Below are 10994 nucleotides of genomic sequence, written 5' to 3' on the forward strand. Positions count from 1 at the left end.
TTCTCTTCCTCCTCGCCTTCAGAATCACTCACAGTGGCAGCTTGAGGGCCCGCCTCCTCACCTGGTGAATCAGCATCTGAAAGCAGGGAGGTACAAGAGTTGCTTTAGCGTGAGGACAGGGCGGCAGCGAGGGAGGCATGAGTGCTGCAATGCACTGTATTGGTTCGACAGTGGCAAAGGATGCTGGTGTGAGGCACAAGTGGAAGAAGAGAGGTCAAAAAGGTGATGACCTTACCATTGCTGTCCAGAACGGGGTCGGCATCTCCAGTGGCGACGGGGCCAATCATCCGGCCTGCCATACTCTGCTCCACTCGCTGCTCCGGATCGCTGAGCTCTTTAAGGTCAGGACGGCCTCCCCCGGTCCGTTGCTGCTGCCTCCTACTGTGCGCCAGCTTGCCCTGCAAGAGAAAGGACGGGCTCTGAGTACAGTGTGAAGCCCTGATCTTGGCTGCACTGCCTCCCATGGTGGAATAGCCCTTACAGTGTGAAGCCCTGATCTTGGCTGCACTGCCTCCCATGGGGAATAGCCCTTACAGTGTGAAGCCCTGATCTTGGCTGCACTGCCTCCCATGGTTGAATAGCCCTTACAGTGTGAAGCCCTGATCTTGGCTGCACTGCTTCCCATGGTGGAATAGCCCTTACAGTGTGAAGCCCTGATCTTGGCTGCACTGCCTCCCATGGTCAAATAGCCCTTACAGTGTGTAAAGTGGTGAATATGCATGTGAGTTTCATGAAAGGCCCATAGGTGTTGGATGAGGGCTGGGCATTGGGGCTTTCAGGACCCTTTGGCCATAAAGTGAGGTGCACATGCAGGGATGAAGAGGATACTGGAAAGGGTACTCACCCATACAACCCGAGTGAAGTCGTTGAACTTCTTCCTGCATTGCACAGGGGTCCTAGGTACCATGCTGCTGGAGGTCACTCTGTGTGCCACCTCCTTCCAAGCTTTTCGATATTCGTTGGGCAGCGGCCTCTTGCCACTGTCCAGAAACAGGATAGATCACCTGCGCTCCACTGCGCCAACCAGAACCTTCAGGGCCCCCTCACTGAACCGCTGCGCTCGCTCCCTGGCACTCTCCATGGTCCTAGGCGTTAGAATGTTGCAGCAGGTCTGTCCAGGCCGAGAATCAGGGCTCCAATGTGCAGGGCGTGGCTGCAAGCCAAATCGACCCTCCCCCTTTAAGAGGTGACCGGCGCCAGCGTGTCTGCCTGCAATCGCTAACTGGCTGCACCTGCGCTGCGCCCGCCCTCGGTGGTAGCACCTTGCCTCTCCGGCTTAGCACCTTAGGACAGTCGTGCAGCGCCTGCTTTAGCGCACCAAGCACCTCTTGGGGCGAAGCAAGTCAATTTCGCTGAAGGTGGCGATAATTTGCGCCAGGTGCTAAATTTAGCGCACGCTCGGCTATAACGCCCCAAACGTGGCGATACTGAATTTCTAGGCCTTTGTCTTTTCCATTATAAATCTGGCCAGTTCTAATGGATATTCTACATTGTGTTTCTACATTTGTTACCTTTCCTTTTGCTGTAGTGTCTCTCTCCCTCCCTCACTGTCAGTCAGTTACAGGACTCTGCTGAGTGTGGTTAAAAACAACTTTCATTTGTCCCTGACGTGACTTCATTGAGTCAACCACATAACAATTATTGGACAAGCAGACTGTTTGACAGTAGACATTTTCTCAGCAAACCCAAAGTCATAGATATTCAATAATCTGCCTTAGAATTCTTTCCCTGCTTGCTGTATGTTTAGAGACACAATGGGCCAGAAATTCGGGTCCCCACGGGTGAGTACGCGCAGACTACTCACGCGTAGGCCCAACGAAAGTGTCGGTTTCATGCATGCACTGCGCGTGCGTGGGAAACCGGAACTTCCAGTCCCTTAAAGGAAGGGGTTCACAGGTCGAACTCGTGCGCCGGAGTGGCAGCGCGTACGCCTGGAACTTCCTTTTTTTTTATAGGTTTCTCCGGGAGGGTAAGTCTCCAGCAGCTACGCTTTTAAAAAGCAGTTGCAAGGCCTGCTTTTAACAAGGTTAAGTGGTGAATTAAGTAAAATTAAAACATTTTTTCCACAGGTTTATTATTTTTAAATACTTTAAAGAAAGGTAAGTTTATTTTTAGTCCCATTAAAAACTGTAATTAATTTTGTCAAAAATTTAAATTATTGTTTAAAATTGTTATTTTATGTAATTTATAGTTATTTTAAAAATGTGATTAAAAAAAAAAAATTTGAAGTTTAATTATGTTTTGGGGCTGAACTGTATTCATAGATTTGACAGGCCTTCCTGACAAATCTATGAATAGAGATTCCCTGCTACGATTGGCTCTCCATGGCCCACGTCATCCCAGGGGACGTTTCGAACTTACTGCGCCCCTGGGATACACAAGCGCTGCGTGCCGGCAGTTGGAGCAGGCCCAGGATCGGAATCCCACGCGGGCCCACAGCACAACGGCCGGCGCGCTAGTTAAGTGCAGGTCGGAGGCTTGCACCCGTGGGAAGCCTCCGACCCGAATTTCTGGTCCATTATATAACGGGGCAGGAGTTCTCCCACTCATCCACCAAAGTTATGGTGGAGCAGAGGGAGGACTCCATGGAAATTCACCCCCAATATTCAGAAGAAAATAAATACAAATAACAATACCCATGAGATAGATCGAGAGACAATAATCTAGGCTTTAACTACAGTCATCCAATAGGCAGACTCCCATCAGGGTGGTTTTTTAAACACTTAATTGTTCGAAACTTAACAAAATATTCAACCAGCAGCTTTCCTTCTTCACCGGAAATCTCTATAACAGACCTTATTGTTACTAATCTGCTCCTCTTTATGTATCAGCCTTTAAACTCCTCAGCCGTTCAATGGACTCCCTCAGTAACTCTGCTGGGAGTCTGGTAGAACGGCATGAAGCTCTGCTGGATCCTGCTCGTAGTGACGGGCATATCCACTGCCCCTATTTAAGTGAGATGGCCTCACATTGACCCTACATACTCCAGCAGGGTCAACAGTGGGTGTGATCTCAATGTAATTCCTTGGATCGTGGCCCAAGCATTATCAGGCCCAGCATGTTTAAATGTAGGACGTTTTTTTTTTAACAGACCTTCCCGTCTTACTTTAATGGTCTTTCCAAGATTTCCCTGTTTTGCTGCTCTTGCTTTTAAGTTCTATCTCAAATACACAGATATAAAAGATTCAACCAACCCTAAATACTCAAAATATATTACAAAATAAACAAGGAATACAAAATTTCAAATGCTATGTTTGACTTGTCACTTACAATGACGGTTATTACTTTCCCTCTGATGGTGATAGACAGACAGGGATGGAGTAGCAGACAACTTCGTTCAAAAATTGCTGTCATATCCTCTGAACTCTTTCGCTGGCATAAATTTAGTTTTATGTTTAAATCATATTGCACAGCAAGCTTGTTTTATTTTTAAATAATACATTTCACAGTGATTAATAGGCAAAAGTATTCAGAGATGAGTTCACATCAACCAGGAATTAATCTTGCTGTGCGAGTGTCGGCGTGGTTACAGCTTGTTAGTGAAAGGATTAGGAGAATCCCACATTTCTGACGCTAATTTTCTAAATTGCACTGACATCCTTCATTTATCTTCCAACCCTTTCCACTTTTGCTTATGATTTTAAACTACATTAATCAACTTCTTTCAGGTTGCACGACTCCAGTACTCACAAGCTCCATTTCTCTTTAATGCAATGACTAAGTCATTAACTTTTCATTGCCCCATCAAAGAGAATGGAGGATATGAAAATCTTGTTTCCTTCAAATAACCAATGACACAGTTTGGCCAACAGTTGCTATTTATCTTTGATGGCTTCACTCAGTCTCTTGTGTCGATTTTTGTCTGATTATGCTTCTATAAAATGCTGTGGGATGCTTTTTCTACATTAAAGGTGGTATATAAATGCAAGTTGCTGTTGTTATGTTGACATTCTTGTTCTTGCTTCTCTTCTCTGAACTCAAATGGAAATCCCAAATCTGCTCCTGTGCTGCCTCCACAATGTTTGGTTTCCTTTTTCTTGCCAAGTATGTATTAACTCTCTGTGAAGCCCAAAACCTTGCAAGACTAGAATTCTGCTCCCATATTTAGGTAGCCTCCTCTAACACCTGTCATCCACTCCTGAGCAACATCAAAGAAAAAGCTTGTCATCCTATTGGCAATACCACTATCACCTCATCTCCACCTTTTTCTTGCTGTTACAACCTTTCTTGTCTCTCTTTATTTTATTGACAGTACCTTGGAACATTTCTCTCTTCTTCCTCCAAAGCGACCAGTAGACCATCATGAATCGTCTTCCTCGTTCCTTCACTCTCACTGTTTTGAAATCAAGACTCATTGCAAAGACTCCTATTCTATTTCATTCTTTTTAATGACCTCCTCATTTTCTTCAGTCTTTCCATCTTCGTATAATCTTTATGGTTTTAAGACCTAAGCTCGGCACATCTAATCACTATTTCCTGATTCACTTTGACTTTCTTACTTATTTCAACCTTGACAGTAACCTCTACTATGAGTCTTGGGGGGAAAAATTCAGTTGGTTGCGCCTCCCGTTAGCGCCTTAAGAGGGTGCCAAGTGGGGCGCAAAGCAACTAGCGCCCGGGCGCGGCGATATCTGCGCCTCTCGCAAAATTAACTAGACATTTTGTGACGGCGCTAAACACTACCACCACGATCTCCTGCACCGGCAGATCGTGACGTCAGTCGAGTGCACAATGCCCCGGTAGCGCCCCGGACCGGAAATTGAGTGGCGCCCCTGCCTTACCGCCTGCCGCTAGCAACGACAGGTTGAGGGGAGCGTTCTGCAGTCAGAAAGGGACTGGGGGAGTGCTATTTAAAGGGGACCACTTCCTGCCTTTTTTTGTTGGTGACATTTTTGCACCACGCATTCTGAGAGAGAGAGAGACTTCTGGAGAGATTCAACACTGTGTAAAGGAGTTTAAGGCACTGAGCAGCAATTTGCAGGTTCATTTTGATTTGCCCTTCCTTGTATCGATTTAGAAGAGACTATGGGGGCTGTACTGTGAGCTCTTTCCCTGGGTCTCTCCATTGTTCTTTCCAGCAGATTTGATGTACAAGTCTCTCCAGGCCGAGATTCAAGGCTGCAATGAGCAGTATGTGGATGGAGAGCAAGATCGACCCTCCCCTTTAAGAACTGGCCGGTGCCATTGTGTCTGTGTTACATTTCTGACTGACATCACATGAGCGTCACTCGCCCTCTGAGGTAGCGCCTCGCTCCTCGGCCTTAACGCTTTAACAGAGGTGTGTAGCGCCTGATTTAGTGCTCCAATCACCTCCAGGGACAATAAAAGCCAAGTTTGCTGTCGGAGGCGATAATTAGCGCCAGGCGCTAAACTTTGCGCACCGCCAATAATGGCGCCCCAAATGGGGCGATACCGAATTTTTCCCCCTAAGTTCCTTCCCTCACCATCCCTGAAAAGAAAAATAAGTTAAGCAAAGCAAATCTCTATAACCCTCAATTCCACTTTTATCAATGCAGCCCAATTGATGACCATTAACAACCTTTTCTTTGCTATCTTGTGAGAATAAAAGCATTTTCAAATCTCTAACCATGTTCAAGGTTTGTGCCATGTATATATTTATTTGTGCATGTGCATTATGTCTTATGATCATTATATCAGTAAAGGATTTAAGCAATCGATAAAGACTTATATTTAAACGATTTTGCTGAACTGGCCAATTTCAGTTCCATTTAAGAATCTCAATTTAATAGCGTTCGCCCACCGTACAACTGGTTTTCACAGTAAGAATGTTTTAACACTTTTTGCGGAGCTGCCTGGCTCACAAAAAAATTATTATTAGTGTGGACATGCATACAGAATACATGAGGGGCGAATGTACATAAGAACATAAGAAATAGGAGCAGGAATAGACCACTTGGCCCCTCGAGCCTGCTCCACCATTCAATAAGATCATGGCTGATCTTGGGCTCAAAGCCACTTCCCTGCCCGCTCCCCATAACCCTTCACTCCCTTGTCTTGCAAAAAATCTGTCTATCTCCACCTTAAATGTATTTAATGACCCAGCCTTCACAGCTCTCTGGGGCAGAGAATTCCACAGATTTACGACCCTCTGAGAGAAGAAATTCCTCCTCATCTCAGTTCTAAAAGGGCGACCCTTTATTCTGAAACTATGCCCTCGAGTTCTACATTTCCCCACGAGAGGAAACATCCTCTCTTGTCGAGCCCTCTCAGTATCTTATATGTTTCAATAAGATCACCTCTCATTCTTCTAAATTCCAATGAGTAGTAGCATAAGTCTAAATTTCTTGCTGAATTGCAAGCATTCAAGGCCCATAAAATTAATATTGTGCACATTTAAACAGTTCTATCATATACTGGATACTTTAAAAATATTTTTATCCTCCATTCCTATAAGACTTTGCATGTCATTGGCAATTCAGTAACCAAGAGGGAGAGCGTGCAGTCTGTTCTGGGTCTCTGTCAGCACCACTTTGGAATGATCCCTTAAGGGGTGAACAAGAACAATACTTTTTTGAGTTATCCACTGGTTTTTCTTTCTTCCTGTCTTTCGTCGGGGCAATTGCCTCATCTCTGGCTCACTATGCCCTAACTGAGATTAGTAATTCACTCAGTGGAAAATTAGGGAGAGCTTGCAGTCCCATGACTCTGATATCAGTGCTGCACATTACCAGAGGGACCAGCTCCAAAATTACATTTATTAGTATTACATTATTTCCTAAATATTAAATGTTGTGAAACTCACAGTTGATAGCAGGAATATAGTTTAATATTTTTGAACTAATTTTATTCGTTCCTATTATTCATCCTGAATTAACTTGAGTTGGAGTCAGGAGTTACTTTCATAGGTGCACACAAAAATTTGATCTGCTAAAGTTAGTATCGGAACAATGTGGCAGACTTGGCACCTTCTCCTACAGCTTTGATGTTGCCATTAGATTCTGCAACAATGTATTTTCCATTGGGTCCTTTTAGGATCATTTGGTCTGAAGTGATCAATTCAATAGTGAAGTTAACAGGCACTTCTCCAGTGGCAGTGATAAAGCCTTCTTTATCTACCTCCCAGTATTTGTCCAGAGATACTATTTTAAACTGATAAAAGCCGCCATCAGTTAAAGTTATTTTGCTTGCCTCGTACATAGGCCTGTTGCAAACCAATCTCTGCTTCCCAGGAATAATGCCAATGAAACCAAATTCACTCTGGAGTATTAGTTGTGATCGGTTGGCAAGTTTGAAGACAAATTCCTCCTGTCTCCCAAATGAAATTGGCCCTACCAAGAGCTGGCCACCAGCATTCACAGTCACATGTCTTGCATCTGATGTCTTTAGAGCTGCCTTTTCCCCATTGTACACAATTTGAAACCAGCACTGAAAATCTAGAGTCTTACAGACTTCAATGAAGCCTTTAGCACCAACTGCCAGGTAGCAGTTTGAAATATTTTGGAAGCAGACTTTCTTTGTTGTGGAATCCATCATAATTTGGAAGAGTCCAGCGTCCTTTATCTCATTAACATTTGCATAGACAGCTGGACCAGGTTCACAGGAGATATACTTCTCATTAGCCAAGGACATGATACTGATCTGCCCAGGAGAAGGGCCTATGACAAAAAGTTCATCCTTGCTAGGATTCAAAGTTTTGATCGTTTTAATATTGCAGTCCTTCACAGATAGGAATTTTCCATACATATCCTTCAGACAGATCATCCCATTCTTTATCTCTAGGCGATACAATGTCCTGTGTGTTACTTTGGACTCAATCTTCCCATTGTAAGCAATGAAGTTACCATTTGCTGTCCTTACGGCATATTTTTTCTCTTTGATGTCAAAGTAAAGTGTCATTACACAGTCAGCGCCCCAGGGTAGGTCCTTATCACAGCACACTCTTCCACTTTGCTCATTCAACCGGAGGTAATTTTTCCTGCCAGGGTTGAACATGTTGACACTGGAGTGGATGGCCAGGTGTGGCACCCACTTCTCACTGTCTGAGATAGCCTGGGCAAAACATGTGATGTTGTCCTGGTTTCCTCCTAAATACCGTTTGGAGGGCTCTGACTGGAAGGAGACTCTTCCGTCCGGATGAAGCATCATGAGGAAGACACAATTTGGAGTGGGAGCCTCCTGATCACAGGTGATCTTGCCATCTTTGTCTGCAGTAATGTATCTGTTAAAGGAACTCTTGATATGGACCATCGGCGAGTCCTCCTTGGTGAACTCAACTGTCCATATCTGACTCCTCTTCAGTGAGGAAGCCGTTGCATTCACTTTGTAGTTGAAGATCTCTCCAGTCAAGTATTTTTGGGCTGAATTAATTAGACCAAAAGGAAGCACTTTAAATGCCATGTCCCACTGCTTCTCACCTTGTTGATGAGTACACACTGTATCTGGTCAGTAACTGTTTTTATATGTCCAATGACATCATTGTCTTACTCCCTAGCAATGCTTGTGACATAGTACTGAAAGGTTCAGTGACATTTAGCGATGCCATGTCAAAATCAAATCAAATCAACTTTTATTGTCATTGTTAGTGCACAAGTGCAGTACAACGCAATGTAGGCTTGTACATTTAGATTAAGACATCTTAAACATTTCCACTTATACCCCAATGTATGGTGTTTTTAACAGAATTCATGATTTACTTCCCCACCCCAAAAATGAAATTGCACCTATTATAAACAATGCTGAGAAGAAATATGATTGAAATAAGTCCTTTTTTCTAAGGAAATTGATTTGTTTGATGCCTGTGTAATTTTAGCTCTGAAAATGCAGTCAGTGCCTACTATTGGAAGAATAATTGCTGTGTGACATTGTAAGTGAAGATCTCTACTAGCTAGTACTTCCATGGAAATTGTAAACATGTTTTTAATGTTCCTACACCTGTTGACCAGAGCAGCTCTGCCTCCCACCACACGAACAGACACTGAAGACAAATCCCAAATGAAAAAGGGAAGACAACTGGCCACCATAGAAATAAAACAGTATTACCATTGAGGCATTTGGGGGCAGCCCCTGACTTTGCAGTTTAAACAAAATATGGATCATCATGGCACTAAAATCTCATAAAATTAGTCACAATCAAAACACAACAAAGAGCCATTAATGGCTCAAGATGTAGCCTAACTGTGATACCTTGTCTTGATATACTAATCTTCATTATACTACCACCTGGATTCTCCCTGGAGGCACAATTCACCAGTATGATGGTGCAGGACTTCTGCCAACCTGACATCAATAGCACTGACCCCACCATAGTTTTGGGGGCCATCTAAATTGGAATCTTGAGGGCGATGACACCTCTTTGAGAGTACGCATGTCCAGGGCTTTGATATAGTGGTCTAGAAATTGGTTTGCTCCCCTGCACCAGAATGGGTAGGCCCCAGACATGCCCGATATTGAGCCTTGTGTAAATGAGGTCGGCGAGTGGCAGACACCTGCTGGGTGTCCCTAGGCAGCTCGCCGGAGAAGAGGATTTCAATTTCCGCAGCGGTCCTTGGAGATCCTTGAAGTGAATTGGGGGGGCGAGCGACCGTGAGGGAGGGAGAAGCTATAGGGAGGGAGGAAGGGCAGAAGCAATTGGGTGGGAGGTGACTGACAGTGGAGCCTGGAGGAACACCCCTTTTTAAAAAAAGGCTTGGACTTTTGGTGGCGGCCTCCAGCGGTCCCTTCAAGGACTGCTGGTAAGGTCGCATGTAGACTATGTTTTCCTGAATGCAGCCAGCCCAGTGGTTGCATTCAGGGCAGCCCACTTTTGCATCATGGCCTCAAACTTAGGCAGCTTATTTGCGTATGCCTGTTTCAAGCGCGGGTCCTGGACGCTTCTTTATCTGTCTTCACCAATATGGCGGCATTGTACTTCCGGCACTAATGAGTGCACGCACCCCACTCGCCTTAACGGACGCTTAGGCACCTCAAAAACGGGCTCAGCGGCATCAAACTTTTAGGCCAGTTTGTTGCTGCAGGACTTATAAATATCTGCAGCAGCTTAAAGGGCCAGGCATCATCAAAAGATTTTTTGCTGCAAACCAGGAAATTGTTAGGCTGGAGGTTCATTGACTGGAAAATGTCAGATAGTTCTGCTGTAGGGCACAGATCCTTCCGCTCCACAGACGTAGAAGTGCACCTGCAGGAGGGAGGTGCCTTTTGTTGGAGGGCGCCAAGGAGAGTAGTCTGCAGAGAAATAGGAGGTGACAAGGGCAGTAAATGTTAATTTTGTTATTTGGCACATGGCCACTCAATGCTGCAAAAGTTTAATCATCTTAAGAGGTCAGAGGAGCCACACCTTCCATGAATGCACTGTACTAAGCATGTCTGTTACTTACAACCATTTGCCCCTCATTGCGTTAAAATACTTGAAAAGCTTAACCTCATTGCTCATGAAGTCAGTGGTGCCCTTTACACCGCAATGTGATCGCTCACTCACATCCTGGCATGCATTCACCCTGCTAAAAGCTTCACATGGAATGTAATTGCTTGTTGCATTCACCTGTCAGGACTCCCAGTAAGGCTGCATTGAGACGCCTGCGTTTTACTGTATCTCGTGGCTACTGAGGCTAATTTGGCACTTTCTCCTTTATGTTTCTAGGACAAGAATACCCATAACTGCTGCGACAGACTGGTGACAAGTGTCATATCCCCACACATTTGCCCTCTCAACACCTCCACTCCGCCCCCATGATGATGAAGCACTGGAGCTCCTAGGAAGGGAGGTTGAGACAGGAAGTAGGAGGACAAGTGTCACCTGCAGGTTTGTCATACACCCTGCTTCCTTTCTTCTGACCCTTTTGTACCTGTCAGCAAACCATATCATAAAACACTCGTGCCATTCTGACTTAAAGAACTCTGCTCCTCACCAACCCAATCTGAGGAAGAAGTAGCAGCCCAGGAAGAAGAAAAGCCAAGTCCCTCTGCTTCTGATTGGCAAGTTCTTCATGGCACCCACTGTCAATCACTTTCTCTCTTCCAAGCACCTGACCAGAGAT

The 10994-nt window shown here is 44.8% G+C and overlaps 1 pseudogene; it reads right to left on the reverse strand.

Moving 5' to 3' along the window:
* Positions 1-6764: 6764 nt before the first annotated feature.
* Positions 6765-8372, reverse strand: LOC147110965 (fascin pseudogene; annotated as a pseudogene).
* Between the last annotated feature and the right edge of the window lie 2622 nt (positions 8373-10994).

This window comes from Somniosus microcephalus, chromosome 11, assembly GCF_052327205.1.
Source record: "Somniosus microcephalus isolate GS21.2 chromosome 11, FLI_Smic_1.0, whole genome shotgun sequence".
Lineage (NCBI taxonomy): Eukaryota > Metazoa > Chordata > Chondrichthyes > Squaliformes > Somniosidae > Somniosus > Somniosus microcephalus.